At 40.1% G+C, this 13,043-nt stretch overlaps 1 protein-coding gene across 1 annotated transcript in view; it reads right to left on the bottom strand.

Annotated features, from left to right (window-relative positions):
• Cipc (Clock interacting protein circadian) overlaps positions 1 to 13,043 on the bottom strand; it is an 851,118-nt gene that overhangs the window by 805,118 nt on the left and 32,957 nt on the right. The window lies entirely within an intron of this gene.

Genomic DNA, 13,043 nt, shown 5'->3' with positions numbered 1-13,043 from the left:
AATCATTTAAGAAAGGGCTAGGTAAACAACAGATAGGGAATCTGCCACCTGGGCGACTGCCCTAAATGCAGATCATTATTGATTGATTGATTGATTGATTGATTGATTGATTGATTGATTGATTGATTGATTGATTGATTGATTGATTGATTGATTGATTGATTGATTGATTGATTGATTGATTGATTGATTGATTGAGCACCATTTGAAATAAACACACATACTCTCTCTCTCTCTGAGCCGAGGACCACAATATCGGTAATGTCTAAACGCACTCTTACAGTTTTTTTCTTTACGTCGCACCGACACAGATAGGTCTCATGGAGACGATGGGACAGGAAAAGGAAGGAAGCGTCCGTGGCCTTAATTACGGTTCAGCCCCAGCATTTGCCTGGTGTAAAAAATGAGAAACCACGGAAAACCATCTTCAGGGCTGCCGACAGTGGGGTTCGAACCCACTAGCTCCCGAATACTGGAAACCGGCCGCACTTAAGCGACTGCAGCTATCGAGCTCGCTACTCGTACAGTTTAACAGGTATGAATGTTAAACTGATGAGTCGCTGTATCGAAACGTCCAAGTTACTAAACCCGGCTTTGACACCAGCCATGTTTTGTCTCCCTCCTCATCCCAGTAACGGCCGTAGCCGTGTTGAAACACCGGATCCCGTGCGATTTCCGAAGTTAAGCAACATTGGGCGTGGTCAGGAGTTGGATGGGTTGCCACGCGCTGTTGGTAGGGGGTAAGGGAATGGAGGAGCGGAAAAGAACTGGCCACCCTACCGCACGTAAACTCCGACTCAGGAACACCTCTGCGGAGGTTCGGACCTGCCTTCGGGCAGAATAAACCTTACCTTTTACCTCATCATCATCATCATCATCTGTTTACCCTCCAGGTTCGGCTTTTCCCTCGGACTTAGCGAGGGATCCCACCTCTACCGCCTCAAGGGCAGTGTCCTGGAGCTTCAGACTCTTGGTCGGGGGATACAACTGGGGAGTATGACCAGTACCTCGCCCAGGCGGCCTCACCTGCTAAGCTGAACAGGGGCCTTGTGGAGGGATGGGAAGATTGGAAGGGATAGGCAAGGAAGAGGGAAGGAAGCGGCCGTGGCCTTAAGTTAGGTACCATCCCGGCATTCGCCTGGAGGAGAAGTGGGAAACCACGGAAAACCACTTCCAGGATGGCTGAGGTGGGAATCGAACCCACCTCTACTCAGTTGACCTCCCGAGGCTGAGTGGACCCCGTTCCAGCCCTCGTACCACTTTTCAAATTTCGTGGCAGAGCCGGGAATCGAACCCGGACCTCCGGGGGTGGCAGCTAATCACGCTAACCACTACACCACAGAGGCGGCACCTTTTACCTCATCCCAGTGGAAAACTGTGGCGGTATGAACTTTCCATCCTCCAGGCACATTTGCTCGTCGAAAATTAAATACATCACAGACTACGGAAAATAAAAATAGTCTTCATGGATTTGGTATTGTACAGCACAAGAATAAACATCAAATTCTGTTTAAGGAGTAATTACAACAAGCGTCTGTGCAACACGGGGGCGTTTTTCTTGAATGCATTCCATCACAAAGATGCTGAACAGCCCGTTGTGGAATGTCTTGTCGTGATCTCTCAACCTGTTGGTGTGAATGTCCGAGATTCCTCACCAGTATTTGTTTACCAAATGACTAAGTGACCAAGTCATCTCCGTGCGTGCTCTTCCGGGATAAGTTCTGCTAATCGTGCTAGCCAGGGAGTTAGCTGATCATCTTGCAGAAAATATTGTGTTACATGAGATGAACCTTGCTGGAAGAGCATATATGTGAAATCTCTCATGAATGGCATACTAATAATGTCCCTGATACACTTTGCACTAGTCTAAGCCCCATATACAAACACTCGATAGGAATAAGCGTTGTACGTTATGTCATGATCAACAATTATGACAAGGGTAGGTCAATTAGAGGGCAGGACTACAACATCTGGAAATTCTCTTTTTTAGCTCCTCGTCAGATTCGCGAACGGCCATAAATTCTTCTTAGACAGAAATGCTCTTCATTCAGCACTATTGAAGATGCTTGCGGTAGCGATGATGCGCAAGTGACAATTAATTGTTCCAGTGAAACTCGTGAAAGTACAGTATTTTAGCTCCCAGTAGACAATTGCACTTATACCATATGAGCATGTGAAGTATCAATATTGGTTCTGTTGACTTCTACACTGGGTATTCTGTTTCTCACAACCTTTCGCAAGAACTTCTAATAGATTTCCATCTGTACATATAGGCTCAGAATTCTTTTAGGAATAGCACTTTGTTCTGGAAGCCATCAACATCAACACTGATGTACAGTACATACTTTTATTTCAATCGTTTGTCAAATATATATTGTAGGAAACCGAAAAATTCAACTTTTACACTCTGCAAATTACACATATAATACACGATGCCACCTGCTACACTTGAGAAGTATTTCGATATTTTATCAACAAAAACCTAGCGATAACGAATGTTTCATTACAGACTTGAGCAGCACTATAACAACGTCGATCCAATAAAACTTCAGTTGTAAAGAATGCAGCGAAATTAATCACTATTTTACTTGTCTCATGCCATCATACCACAAAAATTATCATTTGGAAACTGAGTGATAAAGCATGAAACCAACCAGGAAGTATGACGTATACAGGAAGTCTTTAAACTTTTATGGGTAATTTCTACTAAATTCAGATAGTTGTGTCTGTTAGCTTTCAGGTATTTATCCCATTTATTCTTACTGACAGTCGGTAAGCAAATTAAATAAGAACATTTGTGTATGAATAGATGAATGAAGATCACTATATTAGGATCGCTAAACTGCTGTGGATAATGGAAGAATCGAAGTAGCATTTACAAAAAGACCTTGGGTTGGATTCTTGAAGTAAAACACTCCACCAAACTGCAGAACTTGTTAAACTAAAGGTTTTCTTTGAAAGTAATAAGCATTTGGCTTGAGGTGCAAAGTATGGCGTTGGTTATGCAAGAGTATTTGCAAGCATTATGTGGCTACGTTATCTCTATCAGCCTTACCGACAATTTCCTTCCATGCAGTTCCTAGTACAATTCCGCAGGCAAACAGTGCGTAATTTCAGACCATAGGTTAGTTACTTACATACGTAGCCAGTTACAAATTTAATTAGTTCGTTAGTTCATTAGTTATTTGATTTATTGTTCAGTAAGCATTTCTATTGTATAACAGGATATTTCCATTAGCTATGTCCAGTGCTATAAATAGCTTATGTTTTAAACATTTACATACCAGGAAGTTTGGGGCAAAAGTTATAGCAACCATTTTCTTTCTTGCAGATACCAGCCCGGTTAGAAAATGCGACATATACAGATGAGAGGACGAGGTGGAAACTGCATTTTTGGAGACTGAAGAACACGCGAACATTGTGCCTCACATATTTATTACGGTAGTGTACAGGACTATACTGGTTTAATCGTGCAAAATAATTACAGCCAAGCACACCTACAGGAAGTTGTCACCGTCCTGTTGCCAGCGTGCTAGGTTGTCATAGCATGTTGCTTATCGCAACCACCGTTGAACTTCCGTCAGTGCAAGCGGTACCCACCGCGATGCGATACTGCGCAATTGCAGCTCTGTCCGCAATATCCTGTGGATGGTGCGTTTCTAGATGCCAGTTCCCCTCTCTAACTCCAGTAGCGTCCATCATCTGTCTTCCTCCAGGAGGTGTTCGATGACGGCACGTGCCACGTTGGCCCGCACACTGACAGGTCATCCCGAGCGTTGCTGATCACCTGTTGCCACACATCCTTGATGAAACTTTCCTACCCACCATGCTACTGTAGGGTATGGGAGGGCATTATTCCCAAGGGCTTCCACCAATTCACTGTGACATTCTCTAGCATGTCTCCCTCGAAGAACGGCTATTTTGATGTATGCTACTACCAGCAATCACAGAACCGTCTGTTGTTGTGAATACACACTATGCATGCATAGCTTCCACGCGAAAAATAGCAGTTCGTGATCCGCTCACACATCTGCAAGAAAAAAATAGTTGCAATGAGTTTGCCCCAACCCTCGTATATTCTAATAAAGGTATACATATGAACACTTACATGGTGACACCCCTTAAGAAACCCAGGACTTGTTCAGTTACTTTCTGATGAAAATGTAGGCGGTAAGAATGGTAGGGATAGGTCAAGGTATGAATATGACAAGCAGATTAGAGCAGATGCACGATGTAGTAGTTACGTAGAAATGGAAAGATTAGCAAATAATAGAGTGGCATGCAGCGCTGCATCAAACCAGTCTATGGACTGATGACTCAAACAACGACATTTTGATATGTACTGTGTATTTATTTTTGTTCCGTTAATGCCTCCCAGAATATACATTTTAAAACAAAAATACGTTAAGGACTAAAACTGTGGATATTAATGACGTACAATAATATAATTATTTAATTTAAGCCTGTTCTTGCACGAGTTGTAAGAAGATATTCTCCTCGTCAAATACGTCCAAACTTGGCATTCCGATAATTATCTGACACATTCTGTTTATAAGTGAATTGGTCTTTTAGTAATGAAAGTTATTTTTGTTAAATCCATCGATTTGGATTAACTTTTTTCGGATTTTCCAGATTAGGTGGAATTTGACTCTAGACCACAAAGGTCCCATACCATCTAGCAACTTGGTGTATGTTCCCATATGGCTGAAGCCCAGTGTGGATCATTTTCGGCGCGGTGGTACGGTTCCAGTATGTATGTATGTATGTATTATACCCATAAGGCGAATATGCTCAGGGATAAATTAATCAATTTAATATATTTGGATGTGCGAATACTACATGAAGTGAATTCAGTACAGGCATTTCACTGGACAGCAACAAAGAGACCTCCCTTTGCCCTAGTATACCTCCAGTATTTGGTTATAGTCACGTTTCGGGTAGACACTTAAACCACAAATGCCTCCAACAAAAATTAATGAGCCGACTGTTGATAACTCCAACTGAAACGTCCCACGAGGAAGCGGAAGTAAGAATAAAAGCCCCACACCTAGAAGAAAGACGAGGAAAGAAGGTGCCAGAGAAGGACAGAGAGACACCCTACACCCCGTGATGATGTGGTTTTGTCCTACTTGCACGACGTCAGAATGTCGGTAGGCATTATTAATCCAATCATAATATGGAAAATTTTAACCGCTCAGCAGAAGTGAAAATATCAGTCAGTTCGTTTTCGCTATTCGGTGGTGAATTAAGGACGAAATACAGCGCTCTTGTCTTCATATAATTGGGAATAATTTTTGTGATAAGTTAATTGCTAAACTGTAACATGAAAATGAAAGTAAAATGATAGGAGATAAAGATAATTAATTATGTGCAACTACGTCGTAAAAATGTGTGAAGTGGATTCGTCCAAAAAAAGCGCCGCAGATCGGTAAGTCGTCACAAATTCTCTAGGAGAAATAGCACCGGTGACGCTTATCAGTTTTTTTAAATGTGTACGAACGAATTTTATAATTCTTTTCGGCAGTGCAATTTCACCAAATGCTGGAGTCATAGACAATATTTAGTTAATGAATTAAGCCGCAGACATCAAAGTTATCAACGTGAATTGACTGTACCTTTCAGCCACTTTCTCTCCAAAAATTAGTTCCGGGGCGTAGTTTGAGAATTTTAGAAAAATAAGCCGGCTACGCCGTGAAGCACACAGTCTTGGAGGACTCTCAAAGTCAGTTTTATGTCTTACAGTCAGTCAACAGGTAGTCCTACGTCTTACGTTTTACAATCAGTGGTGTATAGTCATTCCTACGCCTTACAAGCAGTGAATTGTACAATCAGTTTACGTCTTGCAGTCGGTTAACACTCAGTTATGATTTTTATAACGGGAGACTTGCCCATCACTTGATATCAGTCGCGTCGTTGTGGTGGTAGAAATTCAAATACGGTACAACACGGAATGTCAAACTCTAGATATACACTCTTACCGAGAAAGAAGTGCTAATATCTCTCACTAGATGGCCCAGGTTATAGAATACACATGTCTCTTAGAAGTGGTTCAAGCAACATACGAGCCTCATTTAAAATAACTGAATGCATATAAGCGGTTCACGCAAATGGCGAATAATGGACCGTGACGTTTATAAGCAGTTAACAAGTTTAGTGAGTTAAGGGATCCCTTTACAGGACAAAATTCCGGCATAAAGGCATCTCTTAGGCCTATATATACAGTAATCAAAAGGACATGAACATTACCATAAGTACATTACTAGCATTATAGATGCCAGATGCTCCTTTTTTTGGATTCTTCCACTTTTTTGGACACGATTTTGCTCCCTCATTTATTATTTGCCTGGGGAGGGCAATTCTCCTATTCCAAATTATTTCAGTTTCGAAACCAATACAAACGTACATGAAATTAACATTTCTCAGCAGTAAGTTGCCTAACTTGATTCGGAACTATATTTGTATTATTGTAAAACAAATTATCGCATCTGTGTCGAGCACATGTGATCGTAAGAGAGGCAATCCGTAGTAAACACAAACAACAAACACGGCAAAATGAGTGAAAATGAAGAGGATTCATCAAAAACTCCTCCGAAGAAGAGTGAGGTTTCGAATTTCTTTGTTTCTTTGTTTCTGTACCTGAACACAAATTCCGAACAAAAGTAAAATTGTATGGTTTTACTCAGCATCCCTCGATCTATTCATTGTTAGAAAGAATTCTTTCACTAATGAAAAGTATCTAGAGTGACACTAAAAACATATATTCTTCTTCTTCTTCTCCTTTTCCTTTTATGCCCTCGCAGGTGTCGGGTCAAACAGATATTCTATCGGTTTAATTAAATCTGATCTTCAAGTGACAGCGAATTATGATAGTATGGACTGTGATTCTTTTTAGATCTGCAAGCAATGAACTCAAAATGTTACTAGTACCACAGACATATAGATTTAGACTGGCAATGAGCAGCAGGATTTTGAAGCCGGAAGCGTGCGCCGCCGCCATCTTATGTCACTACACTGTCCCGATGGATTAATGTAAAATAGTAGCCGAAACGGGAATATTGGACAGGAGATAATTAAAATAATTAAAAACACATCAAAATAATGACAATAATACTGATTACTTAGGCCTATTAGCTCCTTCAATTTTCTGTTAAAGAAAGGAAACATTGGTATATCAATTTACAAATGCTTAAAAATCGCCATCCATTGAAGACCGATCTACAGTCAGATCTGTTTCCATTCAACTCTTTTACAGCATGATTCACACGTATTTTCAACAACAGTGATGGAATTACGTTAATGAGGCGATACACGTGCGTGTACATTGGATTTAGATTTAAAGCACACGAGCTTAACCTTGAAAAGAAATTTATTTCATACAAATAAGCTGTGGGTTCATTAGGTATGTTCCCTTTCATGACTGAGCTTAAATCATTACATGTATTATCTCTAAAATACATCTCAGTAAGCTTTCATACATGAACAACACCGTTTGTAAGAACATAGAGATTACCCATATTCTTCAAAGAAATGAATGGATAAGGATTTTCTTTTTCTACAGGTGCTTCCTTAAAATTATCACATATTAGAGAGTTGACTAACATCCTTACTACAAATCGTTAGAAATATCAAATACGGTAATATTCTGTCATAATAAACTTAAAACCTGTCGATTTATCCCACAAGGTGACATCCGGCACCTGTACGACATAACGCATGCACGTTTGCTTGCCTGCATTCAACAGTCAGGTGATTACACCGGTTATTAATGTACCTTTCATAAATTAAATACGTTACCTTAACAAATATATTGCCAAAATTTCAGTATTCTACATTCCTTATTTCATGGTGTTTAAACATTTTTTCCGCCAGTGAATTTCCCCTGCATTTTCACGACGATTCCCTTTTCTTTAGTCGCTCGCGATTCGTAAAGTAGCTGGCAGTATAAGATGCAGAGATTATTACTGTTACATTGTACGAATGCTAGTAAAATAAAAAAAGCTAGATTATTCATGTGAGAAAATCCAAGGATCATTCATACAAGCGCAGTTATTTGGCTAAGACTGGATGGGTCACGGGATTTCGTTCACTCGGGCCTGTCTTTCTTGTTGGCCTTGGTGCTGACTAATAACTAGAGCCCGGATTCTTATGTAATTACATATTCCACCACTTTATTTGTTGACAACTGAAAATGTCGGCGAATTGTGGTCCGAATATGACTATACCTCTGTCTCATTCTACATATTTTTATATATTCTTAGTAATATTACATATTTTACATATTATGCGAAGAATGTAACACGATTGTACGTATCTCGGCAATTATTCCAAAAAATTAAAAATTGTATCAGTTCATTTTATTTTAAGACTATAGTAAAGTAATTGGCGAATTTCATCTCATATAGAATATATTTAAATTGCTTAAAGTTGGCTTTGAAATACCTTTAAAATTGGGATTTTTAACCCTTTTCTGTGACATACAGTAGTTCTAAGTGCTACAAATGCATACAACAGTGCTAATCCTTTCTCAGATTCTGGGATGGCTAGGTGCCTTTCATTGGTCGAAGTTTCTAACAAACTCCATGCAATCCTGAAACGAAATCTAGGATATTCAAGTTCTCTATCTGTTTGCAAGATCATTAATGGCGAACAAGAAAAGCCTCATATCATAACCAGCTAGTTTTGTTTTAAAAAATTTGAACCGGTGACTTCCTGCGATGTTGAACGGTCCTTCTCAGACTACAAGAGAATTTTATCGGATCAGCGCCAAAACATCAAAATTGAAAATCTGGAGAAGTACTTGGGGACACAATGCGTATCACGATATAAAGAGGTTACCGTACTATTTGTGTTACTTAATAGGGGTTTAAAGAGAGATTCTACATTAACTATTTAGTAACATTTATTTGTTTAATTTTCAGGGCATGATGGCAACAAGAATTTAGCTACAACATTAGATTGTGAACTATACTCTACGATTTATAGTGCATAACGTTATTTTTAAATATTTGAAGTATTTTGATTACGCCTTTAATATTATTTAATACACTGTCTGATGCGGCACGCAAAAGCCCAAATGCGGTTTTTATTGATATCTCAAAAAGTAAATATCCGATTTTGAAAATACTTACATATTTGAACTTATACGCAGTTTGACTTTTAGGTCATCTGAATGTATTTGTGCCGTTTCACTTAAAAATATGGAGTTAGTATCAATATCTCGGTTATGAATCACCCCATAAGAATAAGTAGCACATTATCTTAAAATCCACTGGGTATCATTTACGAATATGAAAACAGAATACCGATATCTTTAATTGTTTAGACGTTATTTTCGTGTAAAATCTTAGGTAAAAATGAAATGGCGTATGGCTTTTTAGTGTTTGAGGACATGTTCGGCTCGCCAGGTGCAGGTCTTCTTTTGATTTGACGCCGTAGGAGATCTGCGCGTCATAATGAGGATGAAATTATGATAAAGACGACACATACACATAGCCTCCGTGCCAGCGAAATTAACCAATGATAGTTAACATTCCCGACCCTGCCGGGAATCGAACCCGGGGCCCCTGTGACCAAAGGCCAGCACGTTAACCATTTAGCCACGGAGCCGGACAACATCTTAGGTGAATAAACCTGTCTGTATGCATTGTAAGTATTGATCATCGGGCTCACTACAAATGGTAGTGCTGTCCTCGTTGTCGTTTCCCGTTGCTTTTGTTCTAGGATTATTCAATGTACATCGGGAGTCTTCCAGCAGTTGTCAAAGATTTGAGTGTAAAGTGTATATTTTTGTGTATTAATGAAGTGCTTCTGCACGTTACAAGTCAAAATATAGTTAGTTATTTTGGAATCAGTGGGGAAATTATTGGAGAACCTAGGTGCAGTTCCTACCTGTTCAATCGTTTTCAGAGTGTTACATAAGGCCCGAAGTAGATGTACCAGTACCGTACGCAAGTTTATTCAGACGCCCTACGAGAGAGAGTTATCACGCTCTACCAAAATTCTAGGGATCCATTTTGGTGAAATCTGGCGCCCAAATTCCGGACATTTCAGTTAATAATTGCATTTATTTTATGATTATCATATATCATATCATACGAAGAATTCAATTAACGCCCGAGCGTGAGGCTAGCATTTGATGATGATGATGATGCTTGTTGTTTAAAGGCGTCTAACATCTGGGTATTGGGTCCACGAGCATTCTATTTATTTATATTACAAAGTGGCTGCGCTTAAGAGTTGTGAAATTAACAGAATTCACTTTGTGAGGTGTTTCGTTTAAGGTGGACGTTTAGGTCGTACAGCACATGGTTTATTTACTGCTTGCTTTTGAGTAAATGGTTTTGGATAGCCTACAATGTTTACGATAAACTAAATCTCATTCACAGTAAATTTGTATATAGACTAGAGTACGATGCACGTTAGGTTCGATCGTAAATAACAAACCAAAACAAACAAACAGCAAACAAACTAGGGACCGAATTAATACATATCGAAGAGGAGTTTTGAGAAGGTCGGGGCCGAACCTGCGTTTTCTCCTGGTGTCGAATTTTTGCTACCCCTGGCAGAAGTAACGAAGACATAAAAAGCTGACTAACGAAAACAAGAAAGGTATTTCTTCAGAAAAGGAATTCGCTCACTTCAAACATACATACGCATCTTAGAAAAAGAATCTAAAGAATTTTGTGTGGAACGTGGCACTTTGTGGAACTGAAACACGCATAATAACTAACAGAGAAAGATGAGTATAGAACCTATTGAAATGTGACGCTACGGATCAATGTTGAACGTGAGATCGGATTAGAAATGAATGGAATTGGTGAAAGAATGGTTTGGCGAGATTTGATAAGAAGTCGAGATAGACTGACAGGACACATCCTGAGACATCCAGGACTGGTTCAGTCAGTCTTTTCTTTTGCAATTTTTGCTGTTAGTTTTACGTCGCACCGACTCAGACAGGTCTTATGGCGACGATGGTAAAAGGCAGGGCTAGGACTGGGAAGGAAGCGACCATGGCGTTATTTAAGCTACAGCCCCAGCATCTGCGTGGAGTGAAAAAGGGAAACTAAGGAAAACTCATTATTTCCCGAATGTAGGGTGTAGACAACGCCTTAAACCGTGTAGCCAACTCGCTCGGTTCAGTTAATTTTTGAGGGAAGTGTAGGTTGTAAGAACAGTAACAGCAGATCAAGGAATAAATATGACAAACAAATTACAGCAGGTGTAAGATGCAATAGTTACGAAGAAATGAAAAGGTTAGCACAGGAAAGGGGGGCGTGGAAAGCTGTATCATACCAACTTATGGACTGATGACCCAAACATTATTATTATTATTATTATTATTATTATTATTATTATTATTATTATTATTATTATTATTATTTAGGGGACCCACAGCTGTGAGCTTGCATTCGGAAGATAGTGGGTTTGAATCCCACTGTCGGCAGCCCTGAGGATGGTTTTCTGTGTTTCCATTTTCACGCCAGGCGGATGCTGGGGCTATGCCTTAATATTAAGGCCACGGTTGCTTCCTTTCCACTCCTAGGCCTTTCCTATCCCATCGTCGCCACAAGACCTATCTGTGTCGATGCGACAGAAAGCAACTTGTTATATATTATTATTATTATTATTATTATTATTATTATTATTATTATTATTATTATTATTACTATTATTAATAGCCATATTCCCAATTTATTGGGGTCTGCACTTGATATAGATTTGGCCCATTCTTACACCGGAGGCACACTTATGAGGAATGATATATTCACAATTGCGTGTTTCTGTGGTGTTTAATGTATATGTGTTGTGTGTGTTTGAAGAGAAGTGTATTAAAACAAACACAAACAGTCAGTTCCCGAACTAGAGGATAAACGCCAGTATCCAGTATTCGGGAGATGGTGGGTTCGAACCCCACTGTCCGCAGCCCTGAAGAGGGTGTTCCGTGGTTTCTCATTTTCGCACCAGGCAAATGGTGGGGCCGTACCTTAATTAAGGCTACGGTCGCTTCCTTCCCAGTCCTTGCCCTTTCCTGTCCCATCGTTGCCAAAAGGCCTATCTGCGTCGGTGCGACGTAAAGCCAATAGCAAAAAAAAGTAGGATAAACGTCATGCAGCTAAAATACTCGGCCCAGCCGGGAATCGAACTCACGGCCGTCTGAATCGAAGACCAGAACACTGATCATTGAGACAAGGAGAGGAATTATTACTGTTAACGTGTAGCTACAGCCTCACCTGCAGTCCGTGCTGATGGTGCCCTCTCTTTAAGCCATTCACCCCAAAGCTTATAGCCTACACGTGACAGTCGGGGGGTGGGGATGGAAGGCAGTCACGAGGGGAGCGAGGTGAGCACAATCCCGGGTCTCCACAAAGGATATCACTTTCAGCACTCCCTAGAGTAGGTCTACACCACTCACTTCATCAGCAAATGTAACCAAACAGCTAACTAATTAGCAACACTGCGGGGTTCAACTCTCGTAACCTACAGCCAAAATGTACTCGAAATTGGAGAAGGTATTAAGATAGAAAAGAAATTTATTTTAATTGAAAAATACCTCAGCAAGTGAGAAAGTAAACACCTGTAATAGTTTACGCAATTCATCTTATGTGTACATATCTAGAGGAGGTGTCCTGAAGATTGGAAGTGATGCACGGCAGAATTACGTTTTTTGCGTTTACAGAAATAGGTACGATACTATTATGAACAGCAGAGCGATTTATTGTTAAAATAACGGTCTTCGTTTTCTACTTCTCCCTCGCCTTTTCTTCCAATTAATTTTTCGGTAAGGATTAAGGATTTGGCCCAGTTTTACGGCCAGATGGCGGATGGTTGGTAGTGTGGTGTGTTGTATGTAGATGAACAGAAGTGTATTAAAAGATTACATTGCGAGAGGAGGGAAAGTAGGAATGAAGTAATCTCCGCAGAGTGGCGCAATCTAACGGGGACATTTGGAACTGTTTCTCGGTAGAGGACTTACTAGTCTCGTGCAACTCCCTGAGACCGAGCATGCTACCTGATGCTATACAGGCTTAGGCTCGTCCTTGCTG

Source organism: Anabrus simplex, chromosome 2, assembly GCF_040414725.1.
Source record: "Anabrus simplex isolate iqAnaSimp1 chromosome 2, ASM4041472v1, whole genome shotgun sequence".
NCBI classification, from domain to species: Eukaryota; Metazoa; Arthropoda; class Insecta; order Orthoptera; family Tettigoniidae; genus Anabrus; species Anabrus simplex.
This window is presented reverse-complemented; position numbering and strand designations above follow the sequence as displayed.